The sequence below is a fragment of the Miscanthus floridulus genome, chromosome 2, assembly GCF_019320115.1.
Source record: "Miscanthus floridulus cultivar M001 chromosome 2, ASM1932011v1, whole genome shotgun sequence".
NCBI lineage: Eukaryota > Viridiplantae > Streptophyta > Magnoliopsida > Poales > Poaceae > Miscanthus > Miscanthus floridulus.
This window is the reverse complement of record NC_089581.1, coordinates 45472050-45493416: the sequence shown is the minus strand read 5'-3', so window position 1 is coordinate 45493416 and position 21367 is coordinate 45472050. Positions and strand designations below refer to the sequence as shown.

The 21367-nt window shown below is 41.9% G+C and overlaps 1 pseudogene; it reads left to right on the top strand.

Annotated features, from left to right (window-relative positions):
* Nucleotides 1-9437: 9437 nt before the first annotated feature.
* LOC136536458 (scarecrow-like protein 34) lies at nucleotides 9438-12793 on the top strand (annotated as a pseudogene).
* The last annotated feature ends 8574 nt before the right edge of the window (nucleotides 12794-21367 follow it).

The following is a 21367-nucleotide window of genomic DNA, read 5'->3' as shown; positions in this document are numbered from 1 at the left end:
GCAACAATCATATGACCGGAGAGAAGGACATGTTCACGTCATTCCAACCAAGTCATGATCGAAGTGGGAATATTGTGTTTGGTGACAATGGAAAAGGAGAAGTCCTCGGTTTGGGTAAAATTGCTATATCAAATGATAATTCCATTTCAAATGTTTTACTTGTGAATTCGTTGAGATACAATTTGTTGTCCATCTCACAACTTTGTGAGATGTGTTACAATTGTCTCTTTATGGATAAGGGTGTGGAAGTCTATAAAAGGGAGGATTCCTCTATTGTATTTACGGGTCATTTAAAAGGGAAACTCTATCTAGTTGATTTCACATCAAATAGAGTAAATCCTAAAACTTGTTTAATGGAAAAATCTAGCATGGGTTGGTTATGGCATCACCGACTTGCCCATGTTGGGATGAGGAACTTAGCCAAACTTCAAAAAGGTGAACACATCCTTGGACTAACAAATGTTTCTTTTGAGAAAGATAGGATTTGTAGCGCATGCCAAGCGGGAAAACAAGTTGGAGCTAAACATCCCGTCAAGAATGTTGTGACAACCGAAAGGCCATTGGAGTTGCTTCACATGGACATATTTGGACCCATCGCTTATATAAGCATTGGTGGTAACAAATATGGTTTTGTTATTGTTGATGATTATTCTTGTTTCACTTGGATATTCTTTTTGCGTGAAAAGAGTGAAGTCCAAGGTATCTTTAAGAAGTTTGCAAGAAGAGCCCAAAATAAGTTTGATGTCAAAATCAAGAGAGTTAGAAGTGATAATAGGATGGAGTTCAAGAACACCAACATTGAAGAGTTTCTTGATGAAGAAGGAATCAAGCATGAGTTTTTGGTTCCATACACTCCACAACAAAATGGTGTTGTGGAAAGGAAGAACCGAATGCTCATAGAAGCCACAAGAGTAATGTTGGATGAATACAAGACTCCAACCAACTATTGGGCAGAAGCAGTCAACATGGCATGACATGCCATCAATAGCTTATATCTTCACAAGAAAAGAGAAAGGACCACCTACGAACTTCTAACCGATAAAAAGCCTAAGGTGCGCTACTTTAGAGTTTTTGGATCCAAGTGTTTCATACTTAATAAGAAATCCAAAAAGCTCTAAGTTTGCACCAAAGGTTGATGAAGGTTTCATGCTTGGTTATGGTACTAACGAACATGGATATCGTGTTTTTAATAAAACCACCGGTTTGATTGAAATCGCGATAGACGTGACTTTTGATGAAACCGACGGCTCTCAAAAGGAACAAGTCAATGTTGAGATTGTAGGTAATGAAGAAGCTACACACAAAGCAATCAAGAAGCTTGCCATTGGTGAAGTAAAGCCCATCAAAGACGAAGATGAAGATCATGTTGTGCATGATGAACTTGATCCAACCATTCATCATGTTTCATCCAATGAACATGGTGAAGCTTCCGCAACAAGAAATAATCAAGATGGGAAATCAAATGAAGCATAAGGTCATTCTCATGAAGATGGTGTCAACAATGAGCAAGCTCAACATCAACTCAACAATGAAGAAAGAAGTGAAGTCAACCCTCCACAAGCTCATGGTTGTGATCCTCCAATCGATCATGACCATGATGTTGATGATGATGGCCCCATCCAAAGATCAACTCAAGTGCCACATCCTAGAGTGCATCAATCCATTCAATGGGACCATCCCGTTGATAACATATTAGGGAGCATTCGACGAGGGGTAACTACATGTTTTCGTTTAGCAAGTTTTTGTGAACATTACTCGTTTGTTTCTCCTTTGGAACCTCATAGGGTGGAAGAGGCACTTGATGATCTGAATTAGATGATAGCCATGCAAGAGGAGTTGAACAACTTCACTTAGAATGAAGTCTGGTCCTTGGTGGAAAGGCCCAAGCAAAATGTGATTGGAACCAAGTGGGTCTTCCACAACAAGCAAGATGAGCATGGCGTGGTAACAAGGAACAAGACAAGGTTGGTGGCTCAAGGATTCACTCAAATCGAAGGCTTGGATTTTTGGGAGACCTATGCATGGTGGCTAGGCTAAAATCAATTCGCATTCTACTTGCCTATGCTGCTCATCATGATTTTAAACTATATCAAATGGGCATGAAGAGTGCATTTCTCAACGGCCCCCTATCTGAGTTGGTGTATATAGAGCAACCACCAGGCTTTGAAGGCCCCAAGTTTCCAAACCACGTCTACAAGCTCGACAAGGCGCTCTATGGGCTCAAACAAGCCCCTAGAGCTTGGTATGATTGCTTGAAGGATTTCCTACTCAAACAAGGTTTTGAGATAGGAAAGGCCGATGCTACTTTGTTTACTCGCAAAATCAATAATGATATCTTTATTTGCCAAATATATGTTGATGACATAATATTTGGTAGTACTAATGTGGCCTTTTGTGAGGAATTTAGTAGGATTATGACAAATAGGTTCGAGATGTCCATGATGGGAGAGTTGAAGTTCTTCCTTGGATTTCAAATCAAGCAACTCAAGGATGGCACGTTCATAAGTCAAACCAAGTATACCAACGACATGTAGAAAAAGTTTAACTTGGACAAGGCCAAGTCCATCAAGACACCCATGCCAACCAATGGACATCTTGATCTTGATCAAGGAGGAAAGGACATCGATCAAAAGGTATATCGCTCCATGATTGGATCCCTTCTTTACCTTTCTGCATCTAGGCCCGATATTATGCTTAGCGTGTGCATGTGTGCAAGATTTCAAGCTAATCCGAAAGAATGTCATTTAATGGCCGTTAAGAGAATTTTTCGGTATTTAGTGCACACTCCTAATCTTGGCTTGTGGTATCCTAAGGGCTCCACTTTTGAGTTACTTGGCTATTCTGATTTGGATTATGCCAGTTGCAAAGTAACCTGAAAGAGTATTACCGGGACTTGCCAATTTATTGACTGATCCTTAGTGTCTTGGAGCTCTAAGAAGCAAAATTTTGTTGCTTTGTCCACCGCTGAAGCTGAGTATGTGGCGACCGATGCTTGCTGTGCCCAACTACTACGGATGAAGCAAACCTTAAAGGACTTTGGATGTGAGTTAACCAAGATTCCACATTTGTGTGACAACGAGAGTGCCATTAAGTTGGCAAACAACCCTGTAAACCACTCTCAAACAAAAGCACATAGACATCCGGCATCATTTTTTGAGAGACCACGAAGCTAAAGGAGATATCGCCATTCACCATGTGAGCTCCGAAAAACAACTAGCCGATATCTTCACAAAGCCCCTAGATGAGTCAAGATTTTGTGCTTTGAGGAGTGAACTAAATATCATTGATTCTCGTAATGTGGTTTGATGTCTCACACACACTTTGTTTGATCTAGTTAGGAGAAAAGAATCAAGAAAATATTGTGTGACACTTTCAAAATCTATTTTATAATTTTCATGAGTGACTATTGCTTGGTGTTGATTGAATGAAATCTAATCACTGTGAAAATGTTAGTGTCCATCATATTTTTCCCCACATGGTATAGTGAGTTCAAGTTGAGGTGTTTTTTAGTTTCCCTGTGTTTGAAGTCCCGACGTAGGTCAAAACTCCCGACGACCGGAAGTCACATCTCACACCGGGACTCTCGACTGCCAGAAGTTTTGGACCCAGTGCCGGGGGTCCCGACGTAGATCTAGGTTTTGACCACGCCGCGTTGTTTGACTGCGCCATTTATACCTAGTCCAGCCCTATTTTACTGTGGTTATTTTCTTCCTCCCCGAACTCTCGTCGCCCTCACCTCTCCTCGCGCCGCCCGCACCCTTCCTCGTGCTACCCTCACTCCTCCTCGTGCCGCCACTTCACGCCTAGCCTGCCCGCCTGCATTTCTGGCCTACCGGAAGCTTCGGCCTCCATTCCTTCCGGTTGCACTACCGGGAGTCCTGCCGGCTCTTCCGCCCACCGCCCGTGCTTCGATCTTCTTCCTCGGCTCATTGGTGTGGTGCGGATTCTATTCGTGGTGGTGCTAGGGCTCGTCGATTCATTCGTTGTCTATGAATTTCATCTTTCTCTGTCTCCTCTTTCCTCGATTCAAGGAACTACCATGGTGCCCTAACCCTAATGCTATGTACCTTGTGATTTGCCTCTATTCTTTCTCCCTCTCTACTCCTCTATCTTCCTTGTATGAATGTGTGTCGTGATTTGAAGCCCCATGAATGGGATGATCACCATGTGTGTCGGAAGTCCCGGTGATCGTCGGAGGTTCCGACCGTCGGAACTCCTGACGTCTGCCAGAACTCCCGACTATCGAAACTCCCAAAAATGGTCGAGACTCCTAACCCAATAGTGAACACTCCATTCATGTTTCTTCACTTGTCAATGTTCCTTTGCTTCTTGTTATCTTGTTTCTTAGTTCCCCTTCATGTTTTTCGTGGTCATGGACGGTGGCAGTCCATCGCGTCACAAGGAGAAGAGGTCCAAGAAGAATCAAGACCATGCCGCTGTCCCCAAGCTGTCTAGCCACACTAAAGTGGCATATCCCCATGCTGCTGCTGGTGGTCCCCTTGCTGCTGCCGGTGGTTCTTGTGCCCATCGCCGTGATGATCAAGGATCATCTGTTGTCGCTCCTCCTCCTGCTCTGGCCTATGTTGGAGATGTTCCAATTGTTGATGCTGAAGAAGAAGCTCTTGAGTGTGCTAGACGCACCATTGTTGCTCCACCGATTTGCACCCCGGCTCGTGGCCCGGACTTCGTCACTGAGCTTGTTCCCTTCCTAGGTGTTTCGCCGATCATGCAGGAGCCCACCATGGCTCCTAATCCTACTAGTGGATGGACTCCTCCTCTACCAGTTGACTACTGTCATCGGGTTAGGGACATCAGGTCTGGGAGGGGAAGAAACCTTTATGCTGAGGATGAGAAGGATCTCTGACTTGAGTATCGCTTCTGGCACCCGTTCCATTATGACTTTTATGATTCCATCATCTATCTAAAGTTTTTGAAGAAGAGGGAGCCATCGGTCCTTTAGATGAAGTGCGTTGATGCATACTCTCTTGGTAAGTTCAAGGAGCCTTAGCTAGAGCAGATGGTTTGTGATATACGCTCAATGGGGCTGTCCTACTTGCTGGAATTCAGGAAGCATTGGAACAATGAGCTTATTTGTCAGTTTTATGCTTCCTATCATCATGAGCGAGACCCTACCAGTGCTATTGACTTTGTTCATTGGACCACTGAAGGCAAGCACTATAAGGTGGACTTCATTACTTTCTCTCGCCTTCTTGGTTTAAGTCAAGCCGACCACACTACACCTGAATTGACTGAGTATGAGGATGTCACTTTGGAGGAGTACCAACATATGTATCTTGATGGACATACAGCTGATGGATAGACAGTATATCTGAAGCCTTATTACTATGTCCTCAATAACATTCTGAGACAGATCTTATATCTGAAGCAAGGTGACTCCACCTTCCTTCGTGATGATTCTTAGAAGGTGCTTCAGCGATTTGGAGATGATTTTTAGAAATTTTTCATCAGTAGATATATTTGGAACAAGATACATGATGCTACTGAGGATCCGATGAAGCATCTTCCCTATGCCCCATACATTATGCATGTGATTGAGCAAGTGTCCGGCATCCGGTTCCCCACAGACACTCAGCACAACCTCCTCAAGATCTCCAACAAGACGTCGATCACTACTGCAAAAGAACTATGGGAGAAAGGTGTTGTAGCCAAAGCAAAAGGGAAAGGTGTTTCGGGTTCTCACTCTCGGCGTGGTGCTCACCACCTGTTGTTGTTGTTCGCTCTTCTAGTGCCGAGCACCTCTCTTCTTCCTCCTCTGGTAAGAAGCCAAACAAGTTCAAGTTCCTCATGACATACATGTTTGGACAGTGTTGTGCTAGTGTTCAACATAAGCACGATATGCAAGAGAGGCTCTATTGGTTGGAACAGCATGTAGGCATTGTGTCTTCTCCTCCGTCGCCGTTTGTGCCTCCCCGTGATCCATTGGCTTTATATGATGAGGCTTGTGCGGCATATGAAGATGATGTGACTTCTCACCCTCATGGCAAGGGCAAGGTGACTGAAGAAGATGAGGAATACATAGAGGAGGATGATGAAGAAGATGACGATGGTGGTGAGGACAGTGACCACGATGATGATGATGACTATGATGAAGACTAGTTGGCTCTTCATGCGGCCTACCCCTTTTGGCACTTGTTGACAAAGGGGGAGTGTTAGGCTTTCATGATATCTTGTAATAAGTTAGTTAGTAATTTTGTTTTGAGACTTTAAAACTTTTAGCTTGTATGCACTAAGTCATGTGGTGGCTAGCTTGTGATGGACATCTATTTATATGTGTTTGTGATGAATGATTGTAGGATAAGTAATGTTTTTTATCTATCTTATTAGCTTGTGCTTGTCTCTACTTGTGATGGTGGATGGTTTTTGGATGGCCAAGTGTTGCTTCAAGTTTTTACTTTGAAATCTTGGCCATCATACTCTTTTTTTTACTTGTTGTGTGAAATAACATGTCATATTGCATTTCTTTTCATGGATATCTATTTGTTCACACACACTTGTTGCACCCCACGGATTGTAAAATTTAGGGGGAGCTTTTGTCTTGATGTATGCAAATCATATATAGATGATTCTAATTGAAATTCAAATTCATGCATACATCAAGGGGGAGCTCTTCATAAATTTTGGGGTTCAAAAGCTTTAAATTCTTTCATTCTTATAAAAGACTAAGTTGGTTGTCATCAATTACCAAAAAGGGGAAGATTGGAAGTGCATTTGCCCCCTATGTGGGTTTTGGTGTATTGATGACATCCAAACTAGGGACTAATGTGATCTTAATGAGATATGTCGCAGCTATTAGTCCCATTAAAGATTCAAAGAGTTGATAAAGATAAAATAGTATCCCTCAATTCTTGAAGTTGTAAAGGCGGATGAACTCAAAACGCTCTCCAAAGGTTTTATTTTTGTTTTTGAGTTTAGGATCTGCCGCACTATAAAGAGGGATGCAAACTTAGTTGGTTTGAGGAAGATAGACTGCTCAAGCATAAAAATAAAATCAAAAGAGAGACTCTCTAGCACTCCACGTGCATGTAGAATATTTTTCTGTGACTGTCGGTGTCGAAAGTCCCGACGTAAGCTAGAACTCCCAACTGTCGAAAGTCACGACTCATGCTGAAAGTTCTGACTCCCAGTCACTTAGCCGGCGCGGTGATTGTGGACGTCGGAAGTCCCGACGTGAGTCGGAACTCCCGACAGTCAGAAGTCCCGACCAAAGATGGGAGTCCTGGCACATGTGGCTCTGCTGGCCGGCTGTCTGCGCCAGTCGAAAGTCCCGACACTTGGGGCTTTGCTGGTGGACTGACTGCGCACGTCAGAAGTCTCGACATTTGTCGGAGTTTCGACATTGAGTTGCACGTGCTGACTTCTGGCCCTGTGTGAACAGTGTTTTCTGTTAACGTCGGAAGTCCCAAGATCTGCGTCTGAACTTCTAACATAGATCTGAATGGTTAGATTTTTACTAAGAGTATAAATAGCCCTCTCTTCACTTCTAACCGTTACGGACTCATTCACAGCTGACCCAACTTCGTCCCAATAGCTCCCAAGCAAGAAAGGCAACCCTCTCCTCCCTCCTTTGCTCCAATCTTTGATTCCCTTAGGGTTTTGAGCGAAAGGAGAGTGGATTAAGTGAGAGAATCACTTTGGCAAGCTTGAGCACTTGATTTCTTCGTGAAGCCAGTTAGTTTTATGTCTCTTATTCTTGGGGCTTTGCCCCTAGCCGGCTAGGCGTTGGCCAAGAGCTTCCATCTTATGGAAGAGCCTTGGGAAGTTTGTATTACCCTTTGATTACTTAGTGGAAAGCTCAAGTGACCTTTGTAATCGCTTTGAGAGAGACAAGGAGGTGGAATAGACTCTGACCTTTGTGGTCACCTCAACAACGAGGACGTAGAGCTCCTTTGTGGGGTTGCCGAACCTCAGGATAAATCCTTGTGTCCCGTATGCTTGTTGTTGTGATTGCTAGAGATTACTTGTATTTGTTTGTCTCTCTCTCTTGAACTTTATTTTAGGGTTTGGACTCGATCTATGGTTTAAAGGCATTACGATATCAAGGGAGTGACCTAACCTCTTCACTAAACCACAAGGAAGTGGGGTTGTAAGATTATTTATCCATAAAGTTAAATTTGGCACTGCTTTTGTAGTTCACGTAGACATCGGGACTGCTAACGTTTGTGCTAGAACTTCTAACGACGTTGGGAGTTCCGACCCAAACTCCGGGACTTCCGACATTGACTGACAAATTTGAACTTAGCATTTGCAGTTAATTTTTAGATACGCCTATTCACCCCCCTCTAGGCATTGTTAGATCCTTTCACATGGTCTTTAATTGAGCACTAGCATCATACTACCCAATGCAATACCCCATAGGTAACAAGGCGTAAGGTAACAAAGCACTAGGAAATCCTTAGTGGCAGTCAAGGTAGACACATGCAGTATGAATTAAATGATTAAAGGTGTGTAGGACAACAAGGAAGATCCCATGCTATACTTGCCTTAAAACACCGATCCTTCGGTAAGCTTTAATATTAAACGTCCTTCTTCTTCTTCTCGATCACCACGTATATCTCACCGACTGGATGTACTCACCACACAAACATCCATACACATACATGCATAGCATACAATTACATCTATATTAGAACAGTACACCAATCAATGAAATAGAAGTTGAAGAGTTTGAAACACGATTCTACGCATCACTATGATCACATAGACGCGAAGATCACGCTAATCGGAGTTACGGGGATCAAATTATAACTATTCGAAGTTAAGAACAAAATGATCAAATTTTATTTCTAAAAACTGTGGCTTACATATTACTAATACATAGATTATGAAAATACGAATCTAACTCAACTTGAACGGGTCAAATCGGAGTTAAAACGAAGAAGATATGGCCTACAGAAGATAGTGGCAATTTTGTAAATAGATGAAACTTAATTTTTGAATTGAAATAAATAAAATCTGATTTTTAAACCTGCCAATGGACCGCGGGTACTAATAGGAGAACGGGTAGGGGCTCTTTAGAATAAAATCAGGGACGGCGGGTTAGAAAATAGAGAAACGCAGGGGCTCTTTAGCAAAAATACCGACGAACTGGTATGTTTTAATCTGAGCCATATATCTCAGATTGGACGGCTGTGGTTGGTTGGGGGCACGACCGGTCGGAGGGGAGGACTAGTGCGGCGGCGCAGCCATTGCCGACGGCAATGAGGTCGCCGGGGAGCGCGGGAAACGGCCTACGGTTCACGATTGCACAAAACGAGGGTACCGGGCGAGCGAGGAGATGATAGGGAGCTCACCTATGGTATTCTCGACGGAAGAGGAGGCACGAAGACGACGACGGACGGCGGCGCTAGGTTTCGCAGCGGCGGCGGCGCTACGAGCTCAGGTGGAAGCGGCGACTTGCGCTAGAGCTATGCGGGGCGATGCGGCGTAGAGTCTCCGGCTTTTATAGGGAGCTTGGCGTGGAGATCACACCAAATCAGGCGGATACGGGGCGGAGTTGGAGCAGCAGCGGACTCCCGACTCGGGCAAGGTTAGAGGTGGGAGACGACTGACACATGCGCCCTACCGGTCAGCGAGAGGAGAGCGCGGGGTCGAGCTGTTAGCCAGAGAAAGGGAAGAGGGCGCACGCTAGGCTTTCCTTCGGTGAGCTGAGCCACGGAGTTGAGGTGGGAGAGAGCGGCTGGGCTGCTGCGAGGCTGCATGGGAATGGGCCGGCGGGAAGGAGCAAGCTGGGCCATGTAGGCCGAAAGGGAGAGAGGAGAGGTTTTCTCCTTTTCTCAAACTTTTTCCCATTTTTCTTTTTCAATCCAAATTCAAATATGACATAAATCAAATTTAAATATAGTTTCAAATGTACTTTTCAAGATGAGAACTTTTGGGAGATTTCCAATACTGAACTTTTACAAACTTTTGAAAACTCTTTTATTTTCCAATTCTCTTTTTCTTTTCTTTTCCGAGCCCTTTTCAAACTTATTTTCAAAACGATTTGAATTTATTTTGAATTTTGGATTCAACCACTCATTGCAATAAATCAAATGCACCGGCATGTATGCACATCCATGTTGCTACTCCTTATGATGAATTTTAATATAATAAAAAATATTCTTTTTCCAATATTTCATGTGCACAAAAATTCGTAATTAAATCGATTTAACTACATTTCCAAAGTAGCAAATTTTAGGGTGTTACAATCAAGTAGTTCTAACAGTAATGTCCATGTTGCATCGAGCACTTCCTCTTCAACTAAAATATATGGTCCCGATCCATGTGAGGTCAGTAGCAATGTAAAATCAGATTGGTATGGAACCAATGCAAATTCTTCAGTTGGCTTGCGATTCAAAACCGAGTTTGGACCGCTGATAGATTGGAAGCTCGGAGGTGGCCAAACCAAGGAACCTGCACACTATGCCGGCTTCATGCGGAGACAGGCCTGCATCTTTTCAGGGACTGCAGATTCACTAAGCGCCTCTGGAAGGAAATTGCCACCTGGGCACAAAACTCCAACCTACACCCGAGTGCATGGCCACATAGCGAGACACTTGAGAACTGGTGGACGGCGATGTCAAATGCGCCGAGTACGAGGAGGAAAGGCCTACGTTCGCTCATTATACTAGTTTGCTGGGAAGTTTGGAAGGAGAGGAATTCGAGAGTTTTTGAGCACACAGAGTCCACCAATTTTATGGTTCTTCAGAGAATCAAAGACGAGGCGAGACTGTGGATCTTGGCGGGAGCAAAGCAACTTTCTACTTTCCTTCAACTTCTCTCCTAGTCTTCAATTGTGTTTATTGTGTTTTTTGATTTTCTAGTTGTGTACAGAGTCAAGTTGACTGAGTTTGTACAGTGTCCGTCTGGACGTTCCTTCTTTTTAATATAGCGGGCTGCTCTCCTGCCGGTTCGTTTCAAAAAAAAAATTCTGGGAACAGTTGGATCACCTCGGATATAACACTCGACTACATAAACAAGCTATTGATGCAGGAGTACAGCGATGACAGGGTCAAATTACATCATGGAGAATATGCACTTAGAGCCATGGAAGAGCCATTCTACAAACTCCTCGGACAGAATAATCCAGTTTATCCTCAGCAACTACCACTTTGTAACTGTGACCATCTGAAAAATATCGATGACAGCATCAGCAAATCATGCAGCATTTGCTCTGTTGCTATTGACTCAAGTACTAGTCATTCTAATCACAACGTGCAAGTTTTTGAAGCTCCATGGAGTCTATCTGACATTGTCAAAGAGAAAAAACAGTTCACTCAAGGTACACTCAGCAAGGAGCTTGGTTTGAACGTTGGTGGCCTTTCAATTGCTGAAAAGCGTAGCCGAGATAATCAATCACTTCAACTGAATGTTGCAGATAAAAGCAAGCATGCATTATCTGATGTTCATACTGGAAATTATTCACGTACAGAAGATTTTCAATTGTTAGAAGGAAGGTGTAGCAAGCAGTTTGCTGTTTCATTCAACGAGACAACCCGAGATGAGATGTTTGACAGGGTCCTACTTTTCTCTGAGCATAAGCTTACGAATGAAGGCATTGTTTTGCGAGAAATGATGACAAACAAATCAAACAGAAATTCACAGAATGTTCAAGGAAGACCATCAGCTTGTCAGAAGACACGAGTTAAGAAGCAACATAAGAAAGAGGTGGTGGATCGAAGAACCCTTCTTATCCATTGTGCACAAGCAGTATCTGTGAATGACTATACCTTAGCTAGTGATAGACTGAACATCATAAGACAGCATTCCTCAGTAAGCGGGGATGATACCCAGAGGCTAGCATCTTGCCTAGTTGACTGCCTTCAAGTACGATTGGCTGGAGTTGATGACTGAAACCTGCAATGCTGTGGGCACTTTAAAGGTATATCAATTGGGTTTAGCAATAAGTCCTTTCATGCGGGCACCATACTATTTTTCAAATAAGACAGTCCTTGATGTCTCAAAGGGAAAACCAAAGGTTCACATTATCGACTTTGGCATTTGCTTTGGATTTCAATGGCCATCACTGTTTGAGCAACTCGCAAGGAGGGAAGATGGGCCTCTTAAGGTTCGAATCACAGGTATTGAGCTACCCCAGCCAGGATTTCGACCAAATCAAATGAATAAGAACGCAGGGCAGCTATTAGCTGATTATGCTAGCATGTTCAATGTGCCTTTTGAATACAAAGGAATATCATCGAAATGGGAAACCATCCGTATAGAGGATCTCAACATTGAGGAAGATGACGTGCTGATAGTTAACTGCCTATTCCGAATGAAGAACCTTGGTGATGAGACAGTATCCCTTAATAGTGCCAGGAACAGGGTGCTCAATACCATCAGAATGATGAAGCCAAAAGTTTTTGTGCACGGGGTAGTGAATGGATCATATAGTACCCCCTTCTTTTTACCACGTTTTAAAGAAGTCATGTACCACTACTCTGCATTATTTGATATCCTTGATAGAACTGTTCCACGAGACAATGAGGCAAGAATGACCTTAGAGAGGGATATCTATCAGTGTGCAATTCTCGATGCCATTTCATGTGAAGGATCCGAAAGGATTGAGAGGCCAGAGAGCTATAAGAACTGGAAGTTACGAAACAAGAAGGCTGGCCTTGAGCAGCTCCCACTGAATCCGGACATTGTGAAAGTAATAAGAGATATGGTGGGTCAATATCACAAAGAATATATAATAAACGAAGATGATCAGTGGCTACTGCTGGGATGGATGGGAAGGGTACTGAAAGCAATATCCACATGGAAACCTTCTGAGTCATATGACGGCAACTAAGACCTAAGAAGCTTACTAGTATAAGCAGAGGTTTGAAAAAATTTATGTATCAATGCTCTGAGCTACACATGGAAACCTTCTGAGTCATATGTCCTTATTATTTTTACCTTATGCTGGCAACGAATTGCAAGTGGCTAATACTTTGACAGAAATGGGCTTCCAAAGTCCAAGGGATTGCATAGTGGCAATGCTGCCATGTTAAACATTTGGATATGAATTGTGAATGTCCTTTCGTACCTGCGGAACCATTTGTTTGTTTGCCTTAATTTCTGTCATATAATAATTTATGGTATTTGTATTACACCTCAAAACGTTTGCTGCTGACATGAATTCTTCATGAGTTGAAACCTTTGTTGTGCGTCGCACAAACCTTCGGTGACGTTACCTGATCGTCTTTGATCATCGGATCAAGCGATGAGTATCAACATGGAGGTTGAAAGAGATTATGACAAAAGAGAGAGAATAGATTTGTTTTTTTGTTCAATTGTGTGTGATTGTTTGTTGAATACCTTAATGGGCTATGGTCCTCTAGTACATGCAGACAGGGTGATTTATAAACAAACTAAAGTGATTGCTTTTTATTATTTTCATATTGGCAGGTGTGGGATATAGAGGCAATCTTAGGGCTTACTTTGCATTATCTTTCTTAGCTATAAGGGTTGATAATTTACAAAAAAAACATATTCGGTTATTTTAAATTATCTTTCATAATAGTAAAGACAAGTAATTTAGAGGTTTAATTTGAATTAATTTTTATAATGGTAGAGGTGGGTAATCTAATGTAAATTTATGTATTTTTATAATGACAGAAGCAGCGATTTTTTTATAAAGTAGAATAAATCCTTCAATTATTATTGATGATGATTGATTAGAGTCTACCAAATTAAAGGTTATATGTTTCTTATTATTATAATAATTTCTGTAATTTATCTTTTTTTTCTTAGTGTGTGTCATGATAATTAATGTGGAACCTCCTTTTAAGACCTCTAATTAGTAATACTAGGATAGCAGAGGTCTTGCCATTTTACTTTGAAAAGTTTAGCATGTGACATTTGTACTTAAGATTAAGAAAGAAGTAAAGCAAGGTGTTTTCGTGTGGCGTGAATAGTTGACAGGAGGTAGGACTATTATAAATTTGGTTTGGCCAATATCCTCTTCAAATATAGATAGGACTACTATTTTTATTGAAATATATTTACAGAAACCAATAGACTAAAGATACCTTGAAAATGTATTCTGTCAAACCAAATCCACCTATATAAAGTTAGTGTTTTCATGATTACCGTAGTTGCAAGTTTTAAAATGTAGTGGAACTTTATCATTCGGGTCAGTATCCAACTCAACACGGATGCTCAAATTGTTGGTAATTATTATGTGACGTGCTTGTCGATAGAAACACGTATTTGTTAATCTTAAGGTCTACCGGCTAAGTTTCTCAGATGTGTGCATAAACAGCAGGATATGAATATGCGTATTTATGGTGGTGAGTGTGCAAGCGTGCATGGGCGGACCTGTTGTTGTGCTCGAGTATTCCAGGGCATACCCAACATTTTGTCACAAAAATTAGTAGATATAAGTATACACATATGTATGATATAGTTAAGCTTTAATATTGTAGTTCTCTTCATCTTATTTATCAAAAAACAGCCAGACTGATTCTAGTCCATTCTCTCAAGAGCTGTGAGCCCAATGGACACTACCACGAGATGAAATCCTAGCGCCTGCCAAGCAAAGATGTCGGCCACCCCCCTGACTACCTTAAAACCCCAGCGCGGTCAACCGTGGGTCGCCTCACACCCCGCTAGATACCAGCGGGTAGGAGGGCACGCTGGTCGCCAGCACAGGCGCACACCACTGGAGGCGTTTGGAAGTGCAAACAGATCTTGATTCTGTATCTTTGTTAACCAAATTCTGAGGCAACAACTCAAGTTCTTCTTTGATATTGGCTCAATTTGTAATATATTTTCTTTAGCTTGGGGTTTGGGCATACCCAAGTTTGAAATCTTGGGTCCACCACTGCAAGCGTGTATATAAACATTTGTGTCTGTATTTTGCTAAAAGTTATAAGAATTGGGGGAAAAGTTCTCCTAAACAATAATGCATCTAAAACAAACCAGATGCCACACTAATAATAAAATTTGACATGAAAGTGACTATGATACGTGGAGCATAACGCTAGTGTAATGTGTCATAGCTAGCTATGATGTGAAGTAAACACATGCCTAAAAATCAGTAGCGATAAATTTTACCGCAGATTCAAAGTGAACGAAAGCTTGCAATTAAATTACATTCCATCCACATCCATGGGTAGTAATTCGATGATTATTTGGCCATATGCCCATATATCGCTTAGGTGCGGCAACAGCCAGCCTGACGTCAGCAGTTTTAGTGTCATGCGTAAGATATGCTGATGTGAGCTTTTTCACAATGTTTTAGCTTACTGAATCTGAAATGTTGGGTGGAGACGGTGACAGAAGAATAATTACTGGAATGAAGACAAATTGCTGGAAGCAGTTGAGGTCATTAACTTGCACATCACAACGTTGTTGGAGAAGGTCCAGTGTCGTCACACTCGCCACCTCGCCACTCCTTGATGCTGATCGAAACATGCATGAACGGCCAGGAGCACGCACACTCTGATTTCTTGCCGGATCGCGTAGATCTTCTTGGGAACATATTCTACTGCTTGCACAGTAGTTGTGATAGATGATGATCTGGTTAATTTTTACACGTACTACATTGTGCCATTTGAAAAAAAAAAAAGAGTTCAAGTAAAAGGTTGTTGGTGATAAAATTCGAGATGCCAACAGATTAAAGGCGAACAATATGCGTCGATGCGCAGAGACGGGGGCGAATTCAACTTCGCCACCAGCTTGGTACTAGACAAAAAAAAAAGTAACGTTTTAGTTTAGTCTAAGGGCCTGTTTTGGATCTTTGCTATAAATTTTAGAGCTAAAGTTTCTAAAGTTAGCTCTAAATTTTAATCCATCTCATATTAGAGTTTTAGACCTCAAAGGTGAAAGTGCTAGAGCTCTAAAATTTAGATGAGGGATCCAAACAAGCGCTAAATCAAACTATTTTGTTTTTAATTAAATTTGTACTCCCTCAATCTCAAATTATAAGTCATTTCAAGAATTTTGGAGAGCCAAAGCATCTCAAGTTTGACCAAATTTATATGATAAAATAATAACATCTATGATGTTAACTAAGTATCATTAGATTTCACATTAATTATATCTTTATATAGTATACTTATTTAGTGTCATAAATCTCCATAATTTTTCCTATAATTTTGGTCAAACTTGAGATTTTTTGACTCTCCAAGATTTTTGGAATGTTTTATAATTTGGAATCGAGGGAGTAGAAAATAATATCGATATTTATAACTTCCAAATAGTTATATTATTAAAGTTTATTTTGTGATAAATCCAATAATATTTATTTAATATAAATAGTAGCATATTTTTATATAATTTGGTCAAACTTATTTTGAGTGAATACTATTTTAGATATTAAATTGTTCATGTGACAGTTGACGTGGTGGATAAGGCCATGCATGACAAGACATGGCATCGATAATGCTCGGCGGATCCTTGGCATCCACCGCCCACTTGATGTACTGTGATGGCTGATGCGCCACTTGCCAAATCATTTTCTTCTACTCGCCAAAGAAATTTCTAACACACAATGACAATGCGCAACTCTTGTAAGTATAAAACACACGCACAATACAACTTGATCCATGGAAGATTGTCAAACCTATAAATTCTTTCGATGAAAACAGGAGGGGGAGCCCCCTACTCTGATTTTATTGAATTAAAACAGACAGTTCTTACAAAGACTGTTCATGAGACAAAGAAGGAAATAAAGAAAATTAACACAATTACACATAAGCTTCTAGCCATTGAGTGAGCAGAGGTGCTAATCTACTTTTTGCTCTAAGAATAACTTGAGCAAATTCTCTTCTGAAGATTCTGAACAGTAGGTTGCACATGTCTAAAAATTGCATCATTTCTGACCGTCCAAATAGACCAGGATATTGTGACAATAATTTCCACGAAGAAAGGCTGATGGAGTCGGTGTCTGAAGGATTCCAGAGTTCCAAAAGGGTCTGACGGCTGATGAATGATCAGACCAAGTGTTGCCCAGCAGGCTTCTGAGAAAGGACAAGCTAGCAAGAGATGAACAAGAGTTTCCTCAGTTGACAGGCTGCATAAAACACAATTGTAATCATCGAGCACCATTATTTTCCTTCTTAGCAGTTCTCTTATACTCAACCTATCCTTCAGCAGAAGCCAAAAGAAGAACTTTCTTTTATTTTGGCAGCAAGATTTCCAAAGCCAAGAATAAACAGGATGAACTTGTCTGGTGCCAATCAGATGCACATAAGCACGCTTGCAAGAAAAGATGTTAGAATTCCAGATGTATGACCATGTGAAAGGTCCTTGTGTGATTTTGGTAATTGAGTGACAACCTAGGTAGATTAATTGTGTTTATATGAGATATACTGGTGATTAGTCCACAGGTACATGTGTATGAGCAACATATGCCATAAAGGTGGAAATGGCTCGGAGATGTTGCAAAGCTCACACATGTGATAATGGAGGAGCTCATTGCATATGAGACATGACATTGAGTCATGTGATCAAGGTGAAGAAGATCAAGACATGACTTGGCTTGATGGACTGGTTGCAAGCGTGAAGGGCAAGTTGGAGGCTTTGGAGCGATGGACCGCGTGGCGGTGAAGCTTAAGCAAGACTTGGCGCCGATGGACGAAGGCAACGGTGAAAAGCAAGTGAAGTCAAGATCGATGAACCAATATGATCACACGATGATATGAAGTGGATCATATCATTGTTGATCGTGTTGGTGCATGTGTTGCATCAACATTGGAGGAGATGGAATGGAATACGCAAGGCAAAGGTATAACCTAGAACACTTCATTTCACCGGTCATAGGTGTGTAGAGAAGTTGATGACCGGGATTAGGATAGATGGTTGTACTATCAAGAGGGACAAACTTGTTTGCATATCGGTCATCTAGTGCCACTCGAGTGATCTAACTTTGCATCGTCGCTAGGATCGAGTGGCGTGGCAAGTTGAGTGGCTAATCCTTTGGAAAATATTTGTGAAAAGCTAACACACATACACATGGTGGTGTACACTTGGTAGTGTTGGCATATTTACAAAGGAGAAAAAGTTGGAGTTGATGAGGATCAACTCGGTGAAGAAACGAAGGCGAGAAGGTGTCACTGTGAGTGACTGAACACTGGCAGGACCGACACGTCTGGTCAGTGGCAGCAGAGAGCGCGCAGGCGTCGGTCTTCGACCAGACGCTAGGCAAAGAAGTGACCAGACGCACCGCGTCCGGTCGCGTGTGGCGTATGGTGACGTAGCGTGGGCAGCTGAGGCAGCGAGGACATCGAGTGGCACTAGTCCAATTGATTCTAGTGCGATTGCATCATGAGGTTACATCGAGTGGCACTAGATGATTGAGTTGCAAGCCGGTGGTGTTTGTTACTCTTGGAGGTTGCCACCTCCTAGATGGCTTGGTGGTGGTCTCCGTTGAAGCCCGCAAGAAGCTTGTGCGGTGCTCCGGAGAAGAGCTTTGTAAGGGGCATTGTGCTCGCCCCGTGGGAACCACGAAGAGCAACTCTAGTAGAGCGAGACGCGAAGGGCGACAAGTGGTCCCGTCGGGTAAAGTGCTAGAGCTTGTGGTAAGCACTCCACGTGGGAGAGTGTGACTTGCGGGTCACCACTAGCAAGAGGACCGGTGGCAACCTTGGAGCTTGTCTCAATGGGGACGTAGCGTGTTGGCAAGCACGTGAACCTCAGAAGAAAAATCACTGTGTCAATATTATTCTTTCTGTTGGTTTGCAATCCCTTTACATAAGCTAGTAATTACTTTCATATACATTGTGCTTGTGTAGTTGCTCTTGTAATTAGTTAGCTTGTGTAGCATAGAAGTAGTTCCCTTGCGTGGCTAATTTGGTTTGTGTAGCATTGTTAATCACATTGCTTAGTTTGTGTAGCTAAGTATTTGCGCTCTCTAATTTGGCATTGGTTGCCTTGTTATTGAGCATTACTAGTGAGCTTAGGAGCTTTGTGCTTTTGCTTAATAGAATTGTGTAGGAGCTCCCCAATGTGCAAAATACTAGTGACATAGGTTTGTGTTACCTTGCTCCTAGAATTGGATAGGTGAGCTCTAGCTAGCCCGACACCTTTTTTGGCTAATTAGGATCTTTACAAGGTGCTTGTGAACTTGGATAGAGGGGTGTAGTCTTCTTAGACCGATTGTTTTAATTTCACATATATTATGGTTAGCCAGCGCGATTAAATTTAGAAAGGACTGTTCACCCCCCTTCTAGTCCGCCATCTCGACCTTTCAAGTGGTATCGGAGCCAGATTTCTCATTTGTGGTCTTCACCGACCTGAGAGGATGGCGTCTAGTGGGCTAGATGTTGAGTGTGACTCACGCATTTTTATGGCACAAACTTTGCACGATGGAAACACTATATGCTTGATCACTTCTGTGTAAAGGGACCAAAGTTTCGGTGGATTATCTCTAGTGGTCTCACTCATGTATTAGAACATAGAAATCTCACCAAAGCTCAAAAGGTTCTCTTTGAACTTGATGCACATGCTTGTTGTTTTCTAATGGATGCATTGAGTTTTGATTTGATTAAACAAGTAAACTACATGGGAACCGCTCGTGAGACATGGGAATCAATCAAACACACCTTTGGTGATTCCTCCACATGGGATGATGGCAAATTCAAGGAGGATGAGCCCAAGAAAGAGGCGCATGAGTGTGTTGAGCATGACCACAATTTATGATTGTGGAAGATTGCTCCACCTCATGGTCAAGTAATGATGATGATGATCATACCACAAGATCACTTGACAAGATTAATGATGATGCTACAAGTGATGCAAATGATGATAATACTCCATGCACACTTGATGATGATAATGATGGATCATGCTCAGGCTATGAGAGTGATGTTTCTTCAACCTCTCCAACTACATCACATTGCTTCATGTCACAAGGTGACACTATGGTAACTAATGCAAATGTGATTGATCTTGATTCATATGAGGAGCTTCTAGATAGATATGGTTGCATGATCAAAGCTTTAGAAAAAGTGATGGCTAAAACCGAGAAATTAAAAAATTAAAACTCTTTTCTAAAGAACACATGTGAACAACAAAAGCATCTACTTTATATTACTACTTATTCACATGAGGAGCTAAAATTGACTCATGAGGAACTAAGTGTTGCTCATGATAACTTGGTACAAGACCATGCTTTTCTCACTAAGGAGCTTTCCAATGGAAAAACTAAAACTAGTGAAAGCTCATCATATGGGTCAATTGACCAATCACATATTGTTGCTAACCCTTGTGATATAGGCAAGAAGCATGTATCCACCTCTTGTGATGATTTATTAGAAATGTCATGTTCTTTACATATAGATGCATGTTCTACTTCTATGACTAACCTTTTGAAGAAGAACATTGAGCTCAAAAATGAAGTGAAGAATTTGAGCAACAAGTTAGAGAGATGCTACAACTCAAAAATCACCTTTGAGCACATGTTAAAGACTCAAAGAAACTATGGTGACAAGTGTGGCCTTGGCTTCAAGAAGAAGATGACAAAGGGCGAAAGAAAGATGAAGAAGCTACAACAAAGAAAGCTCTCTCATACCATGTGCTACCGGTGTCATGAAGCGAGACACCTTGCAAATAGTTGCCCTAACACTGAGAAGCTCAAGAAGATAAAAGAAGAAAAGAGGCTCAAGCATGTGAAGTGCTTCAAGTGCCGCACTTGGGATCATCTTACCTCAATGTGCCCAACCAAGCAATTGGTGAAGCAACTAGAAGAGCCTCAACCAAAGCCATAAGTTGAGCAAGAGAAGATACCCCAAGAACAAGTCAAGATCTATCATGAAGATGGTGGTGACTTGATGACGAAGAAGAAGAAAACTAGAAGGGGTGGAAAGACAAGGCATCGAATACAAACTCAAGATGCCAAGATGATGAGCAAGACATAAGATGAGAAGAAAGTCTATGCTCACATCAAGTGCTTCAAGTGTGGAAATACAGGACACTTTACCTCTAAGTGTCCTACCAGGCTTGAGAAGAAGGCTCAAGCAATCCATGAGAGGCAAGGCAATGGGAAGCACCACATGAGCAGGGAAGAGAAGGCTCAATCAAAGAGAAAGTGCTACTCATGCCGGGAAAGGAAACACATGGCACATTCATGTCCCTTAGGTAACACTCTGAAGCCTATTTCAATTGATGATGATTCTATGCTTAGAAAGGATGGTAATGGTACCTCTATGGTTGCTATTGCAAAATATCCTGCTACTCATACTAAGGCTATGCCTAAGTATGTTGCTCCTAACTTAAGAGGACCCAAACTTATTTGGATACCATCAAAAGGTGGATGATTGTTTGTAGGTACTATCATCATTGGAGGTTTGATTCAATTGATTTCACATTAATCATCATATGTTGAGCCAAGTATTGAAGCTTAATGCAATCCTATCCTAATGCCAAGCCAAGAATAAGT